Source organism: Episyrphus balteatus, chromosome 3 (assembly GCF_945859705.1).
Source record: "Episyrphus balteatus chromosome 3, idEpiBalt1.1, whole genome shotgun sequence".
Classification (NCBI taxonomy): Eukaryota; Metazoa; Arthropoda; class Insecta; order Diptera; family Syrphidae; genus Episyrphus; species Episyrphus balteatus.
This window is the reverse complement of record NC_079136.1, coordinates 12,055,866-12,069,792: the sequence shown is the minus strand read 5'-3', so window position 1 is coordinate 12,069,792 and position 13,927 is coordinate 12,055,866. Positions and strand designations below refer to the sequence as shown.

At 29.4% G+C, this 13,927-nt stretch overlaps 1 non-coding gene across 1 annotated transcript; it reads left to right on the top strand.

Annotated features, from left to right (window-relative positions):
- Positions 1–1,124: 1,124 nt before the first annotated feature.
- On the top strand, positions 1,125–1,196 carry Trnaq-uug (transfer RNA glutamine (anticodon UUG)). Its single transcript has one exon. It is a non-coding gene; the product is annotated as a tRNA-Gln (tRNA).
- Positions 1,197–13,927: the final 12,731 nt, after the last annotated feature.

The window sequence follows — 13,927 nt, the reverse complement described above, 5'->3', positions numbered from 1 at the left end:
GGATCGAGATAGGATTCGCACTGGATTAAGAAAACGATAAATTTTTCAAAGCTTAATAGTTTCGGCTTTTGCTTTTTAAAATATTGAAATCCGTCTGGATCGAGATAGGATTCTTATTATTATATTTTGTCGCAATTAGCAAAACTTTATTCGAGATTGAATGGCATCTTTAAAAGATGTATCTTAGGGGCACAGCACTGTTTGGATATATGAATATCACTCTTATATATTTTTTTAATTCCTTTTTTTTGTTAAACTCCAATATCTAATGAAACCATCAATATGATTTGGTAGATTATATTTGGATTAAAAGTATTTTTCATAAATTTTTTTTTTATTTTTCGTTTTCAAATCACAAAATGCTCTCGAACTTTCCAAAAATATATTCTTTTTTTTTTTTTTTTTTTTTTTTTTTTTTTTTCTCTAGCAAAAGTCTTTTCGGTTTAAAATTTCAAACTTGAATGGAAAATTTTCAAACGAAATTTTCAAATATAATTTTTTTGTTGCCTTGACAACTCAAATATTGTTTTCTGAGCTACTCGATTTATTTTTTATTGACCAGCTAAGTTGTTTTGACGCAAAGTGTTTTTTTTTTTTTTAATTTTTTTTTGTTTTCTATTGCTATATAGGCGACCCTACAGAATTTTAAAAATGCTGGCACCCAACCTATCGTTTAATATAGGTAAACCATTTATGTTGAGCTATTTTTTCCGTTTTTGCCAAAATACTATGAACAAAAATAGAAGATTTAAAAATATTTAGTTTTCCAAATAAGAAAGAAATTTTTTTTAATTGTGTTACTTTGTCAACTGGATCAACATTTTGTTCGTAGATAAAAGTTGCAAGTGTTTCAAAACTTAGTAGAAAAAATTTTAAATTTTTATATAGAAAAGCCCCAAATGCATTAAGCAACAAAATTGCAAATACAACACATTAAGCCTTTGGTAGCAGGAAATATCTAAATTAATGTGCATGTTCACTTGGAGCGATCAAAAAAAAATTATTTATCTGTTTATTCAGGTGTTTTTAATGAGCTCGTCATATTTAAGATTTAGTAATTATAATAACTGATCGGGCTCATTTGTGTTTAATTTTGGATTTAGATATGTTAAGATGAATAACACGGTTCTATGGTGTAATGGTTAGCACTCTGGACTTTGAATCCAGCGATCTGAGTTCAAATCTCGGTAGAACCTTGAAATTATCTTTTGCTTCCTGTGGCAAAAGTTATCCTTATTCGTACAATAGGGTAACTTCGGGCATTATGGCGCACCTCTCAACTACCATACTTCCAATACTCGTTTTTTAATAAAACCAATGCAGAAACTTTGGTCTTCGTCGAACACTAGGCTTGTGACGATAGCAGGTCAGTGCTATTATTTTTGTGCCAAACAAAAAATAAAACAAAAAAATATACCGGTTCTGGGTTGCAATATAATTTCGCTTTGTTTTTGTTTGTGTGTATTTCGGTAAGTATACAGTGCACGTGTTTGTTGTAAAGAGTGAAATGCAGAGTACAATTTTGGTTTGGTTATATCACTTTTTATATTTTAAATGAAGTAAGTATTGTGTTTACTTTTTGGAGTTTTGTGAATATGTGTATATTTTGCAATATGACGCAGATGCAATAAGGGCATTATGGCGCTACATTATACCCGACTGCGCCATAATGCCCTTATGTAAAACTAATTTCAAAAGTAACTTACATTATGTCTCTGCATTTTTTTAAATTTTAAAATAACCTCAATTTAAAGTTAATTTTATGAAACTTATTTACAATTATATTTCAGAAATGCTGAATATACGTAAAAAAAGTAAAGGGTTCCGAAGTAAATGGGGTTCGCCATATTGCCCGTACATAGGGCAATATGGTTTTTTTTTTGACTATTTTTAATTTAATTTTTTTTTGTTAAAAAGCTGGAATTTTTATTCTCAAATAATTTTTTTATGTTACGTTTTCATGAAATTTAATTTTTAAAAATGATTGAAGTAAAAATTGTTGTCCGTAGTAAAGTTATTTGAGTTTGTGCATTGTGCTTAGGTATGCCATAATGTCCTAATTTACCCTAGCTTCAAACTTCCATAGTTCAGTCAATTTGGAAAAATCTGAAAAAAGTTGTCACGACTCACGAGCATCAGAAAAATTGGGATGCAGTATTGAAATGGTTTATTTTTAATATAAAAAAATCTCGGTTTGCATATTTTTTGGTCTATAAGGTCGTCCACCATTTTTAAAAACGAAAAATGACCACGAAAAAATGTAGATTTAATTAATTAAATTACACTGGTCTGCAAAATTTAACTTTTCTTTTCTCCTTCAAATATTTTTTTGATATTATGAAAGATTAGACTTTCCTAAATCTAAATCTGGTTTCAGAAAAATTCTATCAGGTACCATTTTTGTAAAAATGATTTTTGAAAAATGTGGGTAGTTTCTAAAAAATCAACCTTTTAGATTTATTTGAACTCGTTTAAAATTAAAACTATTTGTAGCATTGAGCTCTAATTTGGAGGACTTATTCCTCGTAATATGGCCTATCGATTGACACCAAATATGTCCTTTTACATTAATGTTTTCTCATATTTTAAAATACTGATTTATTAAAATTAGCAGAAATATCGAAATCCTTTACTTTTTAGTAAATCCTACAGGAACAAAAACACCTTAATTAAGGAAAATGTAAAATATCAACGCTCATTTTATTTAAAAAGTCAAATATGTAAAGAAAACCATAATAAAATACATTAAACAAAATTTTTACGTGTTTTGTAATTTTATATACTATTTATCTATTTAGAAATATCTTATTTGTAATAAACCATTCGATAAACTGCCTTGTAAAGCTTCAGATTTGTTTCTACTAGAAACAAATGTATACTTTTCTTATAGTTTTTTATGTGCTGAGTTAGAATCCGAAGTCAAAAAAATTCTATCACGTGAGGATTTTAAGATATTCGCATTAAAGTATCACAAAATCAAGTTTTTTCTTAGAAAATCTCAATAAAAACTACTATATCTCACAAACCAGAGCCGACCGATTTTTTTTGAGTTCGGATTCAAAATCAGCACACTAAAGTCCATTAGAAAAATATATTTTTGTTCTAGGGAGAAAGATATATTAATTTTTAGAGATCATTTTTTTTATGATAAGATATGCCAAACCTACTAAACTTACTTAAATTAAGATATCTCGGAGAAGAAAAGAGATATTGAGAAGATTGGAACTGAATTTTGAAAGAAAAAAATATGTTCTTTTATAAACCGTAACAATTTTAATTGAAAAATATTACATTATGCCAAAATATTTCTTCGAAAACAGCAAAAAAATGGGTTTTTGAGATTTTCTAACGGGAATATCTAAAAAACGTGACGTGCTAGATCAATTCTGACTTCGGATTCGGAATCAGCATACAAAAATCCTTTAGAAAAGTATAGTTTTATTTAAAGGAGGATTTCCTTGCAGACCAGTGTTATCAATTTCAATCGTTAATGACATAATTTATTTTAAATTTAATTTTTGTTTTAATTTTATAAGAAATGTAAAAACTAATTAAAAAAATTGTTTTAAAAAAGTAAAGAAAATGCATTTCAAATTATTTTAAACTTTCAATAAAGAATGACATTTTATTTTTTTTATAGGCATATTGTAAATAATTTTTTTTTTATTTTTAATTGGCCCAATTTTTTTTTAAAGTAATTTTTTTTCAAACAGAATGTATATACCCACACATGAAAACAAAATTTCAAGAAAATTTATAGACACGTCTTTGAAAGTATTGAATAATAATTGTATATAAAAAATTAAAGACACAAGAACTTTTTTGTACAAAAATCTCTTATGAAAAAGTCAGTAGTCAGAATACGCTTATGGTTATATGCATCAATTTTGTTGAGTCAAAATGGGTGGAGTCGTTTTTGGTACCGTTAATTTTGGTCATAAAAAAATAGATTACATTTCCCCTAATAATCTATTGATTTAGCTCATCATAGTTAACATTTGTGGTTCTATTTTTTTGTCTGAATTCATAATTTTTTTATTAACATAAAATTACGCAACTGTTTTAATGTAAGGCGTTCCCCTGTCAACGTTGAGCTCATTGTTTCCAGCATAATCCCAATGTGCCACCCGCCCAGATGTGCCTTTTACCTTTTGTCTTTGAAATCGAAATTCATTTACCTTACAAATTAATCACGTTTCCATCAAACTCTATTAAAACCAAAAAAAAAAAAAACAAACAAAAGTTACAAAAAAATGTAGATTTAATTGATTAAATTATCTCTTTCGATCGTTAACGCTTATAACACAAAAAAAAAAACGATCTTCTACCTAGAAATAAAAAAAAAAAAATAAACAATTCTGGAGGATATGTTAAGGTAAAAACAAACGTTTAAAATCAATCGCCCATTTTTTTGTTTGTTTTGTTTGAACTCCTGACTCCCGATTTAGCTGTCTAATTGCTAGAAAAAACGCCCACCATCATTCTATTTAATCTAGGTTTACCAAAGCGTATTTATACCTGAGAAGCAAACAAAAAAAATGTCGAAATCGAAATTTATAGATTTCCGATGCGGATTCGAATAACTTGCCGTTGCCAGCTAGTTTATAAGTTGACAAATCTAAAATTCCAATGAGTTTGTTAGAAATTGAAAATGACGTTTATAGTTCGGCATTTGAATTTTTTTATACCTATACCTTACCTGGGTAGGTGAAAAAACATTGGCGGAACGACTTCTTACCGAAACAGGCCCAGTGTCATAGAAACTTCTTACAGCTCAAAAGAAATAGTCGGAGTTCTGAACTTTTTAAAGCTTTTTAAAAGCTAACTCGTGCTGAAAGAATACTTAAGTCCAGAATACAGAGTAAATTTGTAAATTTTTTAGGGCCCAACTTGTGGTTAAGGAAGAGGAATCTCTTGGCTTTAAGGATTGTAAAAAATGAAAATTTTAAAACAAATATTTTTAATAATAGAACAGCGCCCTTTAAATAGGTTTGTTCGATACAAAAAACAAGTCCACCCCTTTTTTTAGGGATTTCAATTAACACAGTGCCATAAATTCAAAAATCTTCGATGTCGTTCATAGCCCAGTCTGCGCTTTATAACAGATTTAATTAGCCAACAAAGTTGTTAATTATGGCATCCAATTAGGCCGAATCTTGATTTTTGAATATTTACGAATGTTATTTGTTTTTAATCACAATTTGGTTTTCGATTTGGTTTTTTGGTTTTGGTTTGGTGAGTAAATCAATGAATGAATGAATATTATACGACCTAATACCTGCCAGAGTATAAATTCTCCATCAACTGCATTTGATTAATTAATTATTTTTGACCACAAACTTTTTTTTAACTCGTTTTTTTTTTTATTCAATTAGACATTTTTATTTTTTGTGGTAGACTTTTTGTGACCCCTTTTGAATAATATTGTTTTGGGACCAAATGCAACGCTAAGCAATAAACATTCCTTTTGGCTCCTTGTTTTGAGATTAATATCGATTTTTATAGAGGTTATCTCTTTAGTTCAATAAAAACAAAAATATTCAAAAACATAAATAATGAAATAAATTGCTGCTGGAGAGTTTTACTTTATTTATTTCAGTTATAACTGTCAGATGTATGTTAATTGAGTGAATCGATTGATTTCAATTACAATTCGTTGGCTTTGGGAAGATAAAGATAAGAAATCTGGAAAATCATAAATTAGAAGTTAATAGGAAAAACATAAAAATGTCAATATTTCTTTTTTATTTTTATTGAATAAATTTTCTCAATCAGTTGGGTTGGAGTTTGGAGAAAAGTAAAAAATCTATTTTTGTATGTAAATAGCATCAGAGGTTTATGCAAACAATCATACAAACATGCTTTTGGAACAAAACAGTTCTAAAACGAACTCTTTTTTTATTGATGCACATTTCAATGCTCGAAAATAATAAGGAATGGATAAATTAATGTTTACAATGTTGTTATTCGATGTGATACATAAATACTGTAGGTACTAATCTATTACAAATAATCTAAACATTTTTTTGACAAGAAAATTTTACAATTAGTCACTTAAGTTTAACGGCAATTCCAATGAATGAGCCGTTGAAAACTCAGATAAACCTAGTAATTAAATTATTTTACAGAATCAAACTGTCAAAATTTGTATGAGAAATTTTTTTCTGTAACCCTAACAAATAGTTTTATCTTCCGAATTTGATCCGGGAAAGGAGAGATAACTTAAAATTTGAGCAATGTGACTTTTTAATATTCCTTATATTATATTGACAGCAATGAACTACATTGATTTATTTTAAATATAAGAACTCTAATTTATTATATTTTTTAAGAAAATAAAAAGGTATAATAAAATTAGAAAAAAGTTCGCTTGGCAGCTCTTTTGTTTAAACGAGAACAATTACATGTTTGCTTATTTTTAAGCGGTTATTATATTTTTTTTTTTACTTTAAAAGAATTACTATTAGGGTAAGGCAAAACAAAATTAAAAACATTATGAAAATATATATGGGAGCTGAGACTTTTTGACAAAGTCTATAATTTTACAAAGAAAGTTTTTTTTTCAAAAGCAATAAAATTAAAGGTAGGTAGGTACTTGTCATAGAACTGTTTTTTTTTTTCAGAATTTTTATACAAAAGTCTTTATGTAGTTTTATTGCAAGTCAAAAATTAAATTAAAAAAAAAAATTATTTTTACTACCGATTCTAAAAAATTAAAAAAATCAAATTTTCGAAAACGAATTACTGCATTTTTTTTTTGGTTTTAGGTGTTGATCTATATTAACTATAATATGGCATACCAACTTTATTTAGTTAATAAAAACATTTAAAAAATTGTCACCGATAGGTATCGAACCTAGGTTTCCAGCGCCAGCTGCAGCGGGGGAGCCGAATATTGCCGCTCAGGATACGTGGTCGTATCCTTAGGCAATTTAAACTAAGCGAAATACTTAAAATTAAAAAAAAAGTTTATTTTATTTTGTTATAATTTTTTTGTTTTTGAATCAGTCTAATAAACATTATATATGTAATTGAATCATTTATATTTTCAAAACATGGTAAGTCCATGATTTAAATTTACAAAAAATATATTCTCTAGAACTACAGAATACATACCTACACTGAGGGAAAAAATAAATTGAAGTTGAAACTTCGTTGTTTCAAAGATGAACTACTTTGATTTATGGGACTTTAAGATACGAAACCATCAAAAATTAACCTTTTTTCCACGTTGATTTTAAAATGTTCATCTTCAACGCAAAATCATTCCGAATAATAGTTAAATTAATGTGGTTTTCATTGATTTCACGTTGTTTTATGGTGGCTTTTCCCTCAGTGTAGTGAAAAAAATATCTTAGAAGTAGTCTTTTAATTAAGTTGGGGTAAAAAATCTGTATGTACTCAAATTCGGATTCCAAAATTATGTATTCCAAAATTCTATATTTTAAAATTCTGTAAATTCAAAATTCTGTTTTCTAAAATTCTGTAGGAATACAAAATTCTGTATTTCAAAATTCTGTATTCAAAAAATTTTGTAAATAATAAAAGAAAAATTGTTTTAATAATAAAAAAAGTGCGTACTCTTTTTTTCAGTATCAAAACAATTTTTCTTTTATCATTCACAGAATTTTGGAGTACAGATTTTTAATATTTTCTCTACAAAAAATATCTTCCCTATTAATTTTCATACAACTATTGGATTGAATTTAGGTGACATACCTTGAATACCAAAAAACGAGTAATATTTAGCCAAGAATCTTCATATACATATTTCAACATTTTGTTTTTTGTTTTGTGTTATATTTTGTTATTTTCTAATTGTTTTTCTCTTTTTTTGTAAGGGTTTTTTTTTGTAGAAATTTACTAAAAAACGAAACTTAAATATTTATTTAGAACATAAACTTTGATTTCCTGATTTTTCCTCTGCGTAAGTGTCATATATGGTTTTATGTAGAACATAAATTCTTGCGTTTTGTTTTAGCAAACGGCTCTTATACATAGGTACTGTCATTGTCATACTAGTCCAGTAATTTTAGGTTTTATCTGCGGAAAAATTCCTACTTGGCTGAATTTTGGTATACGGCTTAATGACGGCTTTTTTATGAAGATGTGAAAAATCGACATTGATATCGTGTCCGCGTTAAGAGTTATAGGGGTCAAAAGGTCACGAAAAGTTTTTCGCAAATATCTCGCGACCTATTGATCGGAGGTCATCAGAGGTTATATAAAAATTGATGGTCGTGAAATTATCTACAATAAATGCCCAACACATTTTTCTGTGAAATGAACCGTTTCGCGAGTAAAGCGCAGAGAAGGTGACTAGATTGCACTCACATAAATACATATTTTTGGTTTATTTTGCTCGATTTTTGAGGTTTTTATCGAAGTAGCTTAAATTTTTTTAGTTTTATTAACTTATCTTATTATGTAAATACGAATTGACTAAAAAAAAAAATAAAAATGTACACATTGGGATGAAAAATATTATGCAAAAGGGGGAACCACGTTTTTTGGCAATGTTGAATGTTTCCCTTTTTTGTACAATAAGTGCCTTCATTATAAAAAACACACTTTTTAAACATGGTTCAATTTTAGTTTTGAGCTTGGTATAAACCTTAAATTTCCATTAAGCTTTTTCAGTAGCTAATTTTGTACTGTTATAAGGTATTCTGCAACTTTTCTCATGAGAAGCTCCAAGCGACATTTTCTATGGAATTCATGTTTGGAAAATTGATAACAAGCTCAAAATTCAGCCAAAATAAAAATGTATAGCTTTGGAATATACACAATTCCAAAAAGCAGAATAATGGACTTGCAGAATTTGAAAACAGAATTTGGGATGTACAGAATTTTGAAATTCAGAATATTAGAAAAGCAGAATAATGGAATACAGAATTATGTTCAGACAAATTTTTTTATTCAGATACAGAATTTTGGTCATACAGAATTTTGTAATACAGAATAGGGTAGGATGGTATAAGAGTGCGCGGTTGATAAGAGTGCGCAAGGCCATTTTCTACGGTTTGAAAGGGAATGTACGACTGAATGCACTTATTTTGGAAAGATCTAAGTGAGTTTGATCTGCTGCAAATGTGTTTGTAAACAGAGGTGCTAGTTAAGTTTAAGTTTTTTAGCACTTTTTTTTCCAATATTTCTTGCCAAACAAATTAAATTTTCCGCTTAACAACAAAAAATAACAATAAACAAAGTATGGGACATTAAAAAGTCGACAAAAAGAAACATTTGAGGAAAACGTAGGACTGGTCATAACGTGAATTGTGAAATATATATATATTCTTCGATTACATGTCTGAGCGTGTAAGAGTGCGCACCATGATGATGTATAAGAGTGCGCGGGTTATAAGAGCAGTAAATGCTATCCAAGGCTTCAAAATAACTGGCATTTGTTCATATACCAGCAAACAGCAGCTAGAAAAAGCAATTCCAACCAAAAAGAAACCAAATAAAAGATTTACAAAAAACAAGCGAATGAGAGGAAATATTGAAATTTTCTCGGAACCATTAATCGAAGACTAAATTGATTGTTCCTCATGCAAGTAGTGATTTGTTGAAAAATACTCTGTTTATTTAAAGATAGGCAATTTTATTTGCGACTTTTGTGCGAACTTACACCTGTGCGCAGCTGCGCACTCTTACAAACTAAGCCGCGCACTCTTACACAATAGGATGTATAAGAGTGCGCAAATTTCCTAATGTGGTATTTTGTTTATAACTTTTGAATTAATACATTTTTGTTACCAGTTTTAAGTTTTTTTCGTTGCTTGGATTATAAACTAAAAACTATATATAAAAAAAGTAGTTAAATTCTTTTTGTTATTGTTTTATTTGGTATTTTGTCTAAAATGCGCACTCTTATACCACCTTACCCTACAATCCGTTCCCCTTTTAATTGATTCATATTCTACCTTTATGTAAAGCATTAAAATTAATGATATATTTTTATTTTGTCGAAGCAATCAATATCAACTTTATTACCTACAGCAAAAAAAAAAAAAAAGAAGCAAAAAAAAAAAAAAAATCAACAAGTTTGTCTCAACCACTTTATTTCCCAAACAATTACCATCGATTCTTGGTAATACGAAGAAAACATGAGAAATTATCATTACTAGAAAATCATCACTGGCCTTTGTAGTCCGAATAAGCTAATGCATACAAAAAACAGCAAGCCCCTTTGAGTTCCCTCGCAGAAAGATGCATTTTCCTGATTTAGCCGCACCTGCCAGCGCAGCAGCTCAGTGCTGCGGCAATCGGTAGCAGTTTATTAGGTGCAATTTAAGGATGCTACCGTGAGTTAACTCCTGCACCCACTGTCGCGCACAACGTGCATCTCGCATATAACATTTTTGCGATAAGAAAAAAGGGCTTCAGCTTCTGCCTCCGGTTCAACTTAAAAGTTAAAAAGTTTCTTTGCAATCGCACCAAGAAGAAGAAAACGAAGGACAAAACTGAAACAGAAACAAAAAAGTCAGTCTTCTCCAAAAATAATGACATTGTCCGATCGAAGAGTCCCCATCGTGGTCCATCGAGGTCCAGTCTGTACTTCTTAGTGCTTCTTCTTCTGCACACATACACACACTCTGGTCCGGAGTCGAAAGTCTCTGCTTTGTTGATGGTCAACTCCAGCGTCCAGGTATATGGAAGGCAACTCTTTGCTTTGCGTCGTCTGTTGTTTGGAATTTTAATTGAGAGCCAACGAGAAATTCATTTACAAATGAGGTGAGGCCATGTTTAGGAGATGTTCAAGAATAGTTAAGATATTGACTGGAGGCTGGAAGACCGTTGTATAAATTTTTTTTCTTTAGAGCTACGCAGATATGTGCTTCTGCTGTTGCTGCAAGTTGCAAGTTCAGGCCATTGCATGGATTATAGGCTCGGTGTTCTTATTTAGATATTTTTATTTGTCAGCTTCTGTTTCTTATTGCACGCGGACCGGGCCGTGTAGTGGCGGTTATTGTAATTGCGTGGTTAACATGGGTGGACGATAAATTGTGGCACGAATTAAATATGGGTGCACCACTTGTGTTGATACTTTTTTTTTGTTTTATTTTTTAGTTTTTTGTTAGCATGGATTAGCAGCAGCATGCGCAAGGAGGAATAGGTCAGAGAAAATTTAATTTAAGACTATACGCTATGTCACTAATTACTCTGGAATAGAGCTGAGGTGTAGATAGATAAATCAATTACCAACTAAGGAAGGACACTTTTAACAATATGTTAGTTTAATCATGGCTTTTTTTTTCAACTTTGGTTTTGAACAGAATTATCAAGGAAACTAGAATCAAGGCATGTTTAGGTCGATTTTAAGAGACACAAGCTAAAGGAGATTATTTAAAGACGTGGTTTTGTTTTAGACCAAAAGTCAATAGCAATACTTGAGATTATTGAAAGATATTTTATAGATATATCCTGTTAGTCTTTCTCCTTCCAGTGATCACAAATTTTCTATTTCTGTAGAAACTGCTATTGACCAGATAAGTTGTATTTTAAGTTGCTATTCTAGTTTACAAAAAGAGTTCCAAAAGGTGTCCAATGACAGTTCCACGAAGTGACAAATAAATGTCGCCAAGACGGCTGATAACACAATTTGGGAATTTGGCCGCAAAAAGATCGATTGTGAACCAGAGGTTGTCCAAATTCATTTCTTCCATGAAAAATAAAAAATCATGTGTGCAATTCACACGTGGTAGAAGTGAAACCTTAAAAAATCATTTTTCTTGCAAAAAAAAAAAATTGAAAAAATCTAACTATTTTTATTCTATCACCTTCAAATCCATGTTTTTTATATGACAACCTAGATAAATTTTATATCATCTGAAAGCTTATTGTCTAAGCTCAAAATATATACATATATCGATCAGGTCTATGAGACATCTACAAAAAGAGATAGAATTTTTTGAACTCGATCAATTTCCATCAAAAAAAGCGAAAAGAACACGTTTTGTCTTCTCACGCTATTAAATCCATTTTCTTCCCTAACAACCTATAACAACCTACACCATCTGGTTGTTTACTCAAAATATATATGTATATCGATCAGGTCTATGAGACATCTAAAAAAAAAGAGCTAGAATTTTTTAAACTCGATGAAATTTCATCAAAAAAAGCAAAAAAAACATTTATTTTTATGTTCTCATGTTATTAATTCAATTTTTTTGTTTGACAACCTATACAAAATTTTATACCATGTGAAAGCTTATTGTTTCACCTTTTATAATAATGTACAAATCTTATTGCAAAGATGTCTACAAGAGAAGTTAGAATCTTTTAAAGTCAACCATGTCGAATTTTCAGACTGAGATTACGGTACTTCCTACACTGGTCATCGCCAACGGATCTCCACAGGTGTTTTGAGGTATGTTTCAATTTTTTTAATTTAAGATTGTGTAACTTGTAGAGCACGTACCGTTATGTGTGATATATCAAATAAAAGGTTATGTTATTAGCATGCGTATTAAAGTTAAATCAAATTTATATGTGCACTAGATCAAAAGATATAAAGTATGTTGGAAAAGAACATCTTTTTATAGTTATCTCCGAATTTTTAATATGAAATTAATACAATTATAATTTATTTAATTACCTATCTACAGTACAAATTTCATTCATCTATCTATTTAAACAAAAAAGTTGTAACAAGTTGAAGTCGTGTCGCGTTTTCGTTTCATCTTGTTTCAAATCACTACGATACTAAAGAAGTTTTCACTTCAAAAACTTGAAAACAATTGAATAATTCATATCTCTGATTGGCTTTCGAAAAAGGTTTCCAAAAATCTAGAAAATTGTTCAGATCAATGTTTAAAAGTTCAATTTTCTAAAAAGAGGACTTGAACAGAAACGAATGTTTAACTAATGATACCCATTAATCGATTTTTTTTCAAAAAGTCTTAATATAATCTGGATTAAACATCGAAGAACCTGAAATAAACTGTCAAAAATGACAATTTTTAGAGTTTTCTAGTGTATTATTATCTGTATATGGATATGGTTTCATTGCACCAGAGTAATTAGAAGAAACAGCCTACTTCACTTCACAGTTTCGAATATACATGGCCCTTCTTTGGAGACCATCTCCGAAGGCAATAGCTCAGAAATCAGAATTTGATATTAAGTTGGTAGCGATAATCTTTTTCACTCTGCTACACATTTGTATTTACTAATTTAAGCTCAATTTTTTTTAATTAAAACAACGATGGTCACTAATTACTGATTTACCCAACTTGATGGTAACTCACAAATCAAAAAACAAATATATTTAAATCACAACTCTTTTGAATTCTTTTTATTTATTCTTTAACAAATGCAATCAAATTCGAATAAGAATATTTTTATTGGTTCCGATTATTATCTCAAGTTAAATATTTCTCAGAAGCTACTATCATCTCCAATTAAATTCACCCAAAATAACATAAATTTAGATATGTCCCATTTGTTTGTTTTGTTTCATTAAGAAGAAGATGCCAGTTCAAAAGACCATCAACACCGACTTGTTGCACTCTGCACCAGCTACATCAGCAGTAGCAGGAGCAGTTGCCCATCATCAGTTAGCTACCTAACATACTAATATACCTAATAATACGGTAGCCATAGCAGGGTTATAGTAATTAACTTAACTTTCTCGATAAGGAATCTTAATTTGCATAATTTAACAAAATAAATAAAATCAAGAAAAAAAAAACAAACAAAAAGAAATAAAACCCCTATGGGTTCAACATTTATCAGCCTATCATCGATGTCGAAACAATGACACGTTAAAAAACAAAAAAAAAAAAAAACAAACAAAAGATTTCGTTAATTAGTCGAAAAGTTCAAAATATCATTAAAAAAAAAACCTTCCGAATTAGATACTTTTTCTTGTAATAGGAAATCCTATTTCAACTTCTATCTAGAATCTATCTTCATTTCGAAT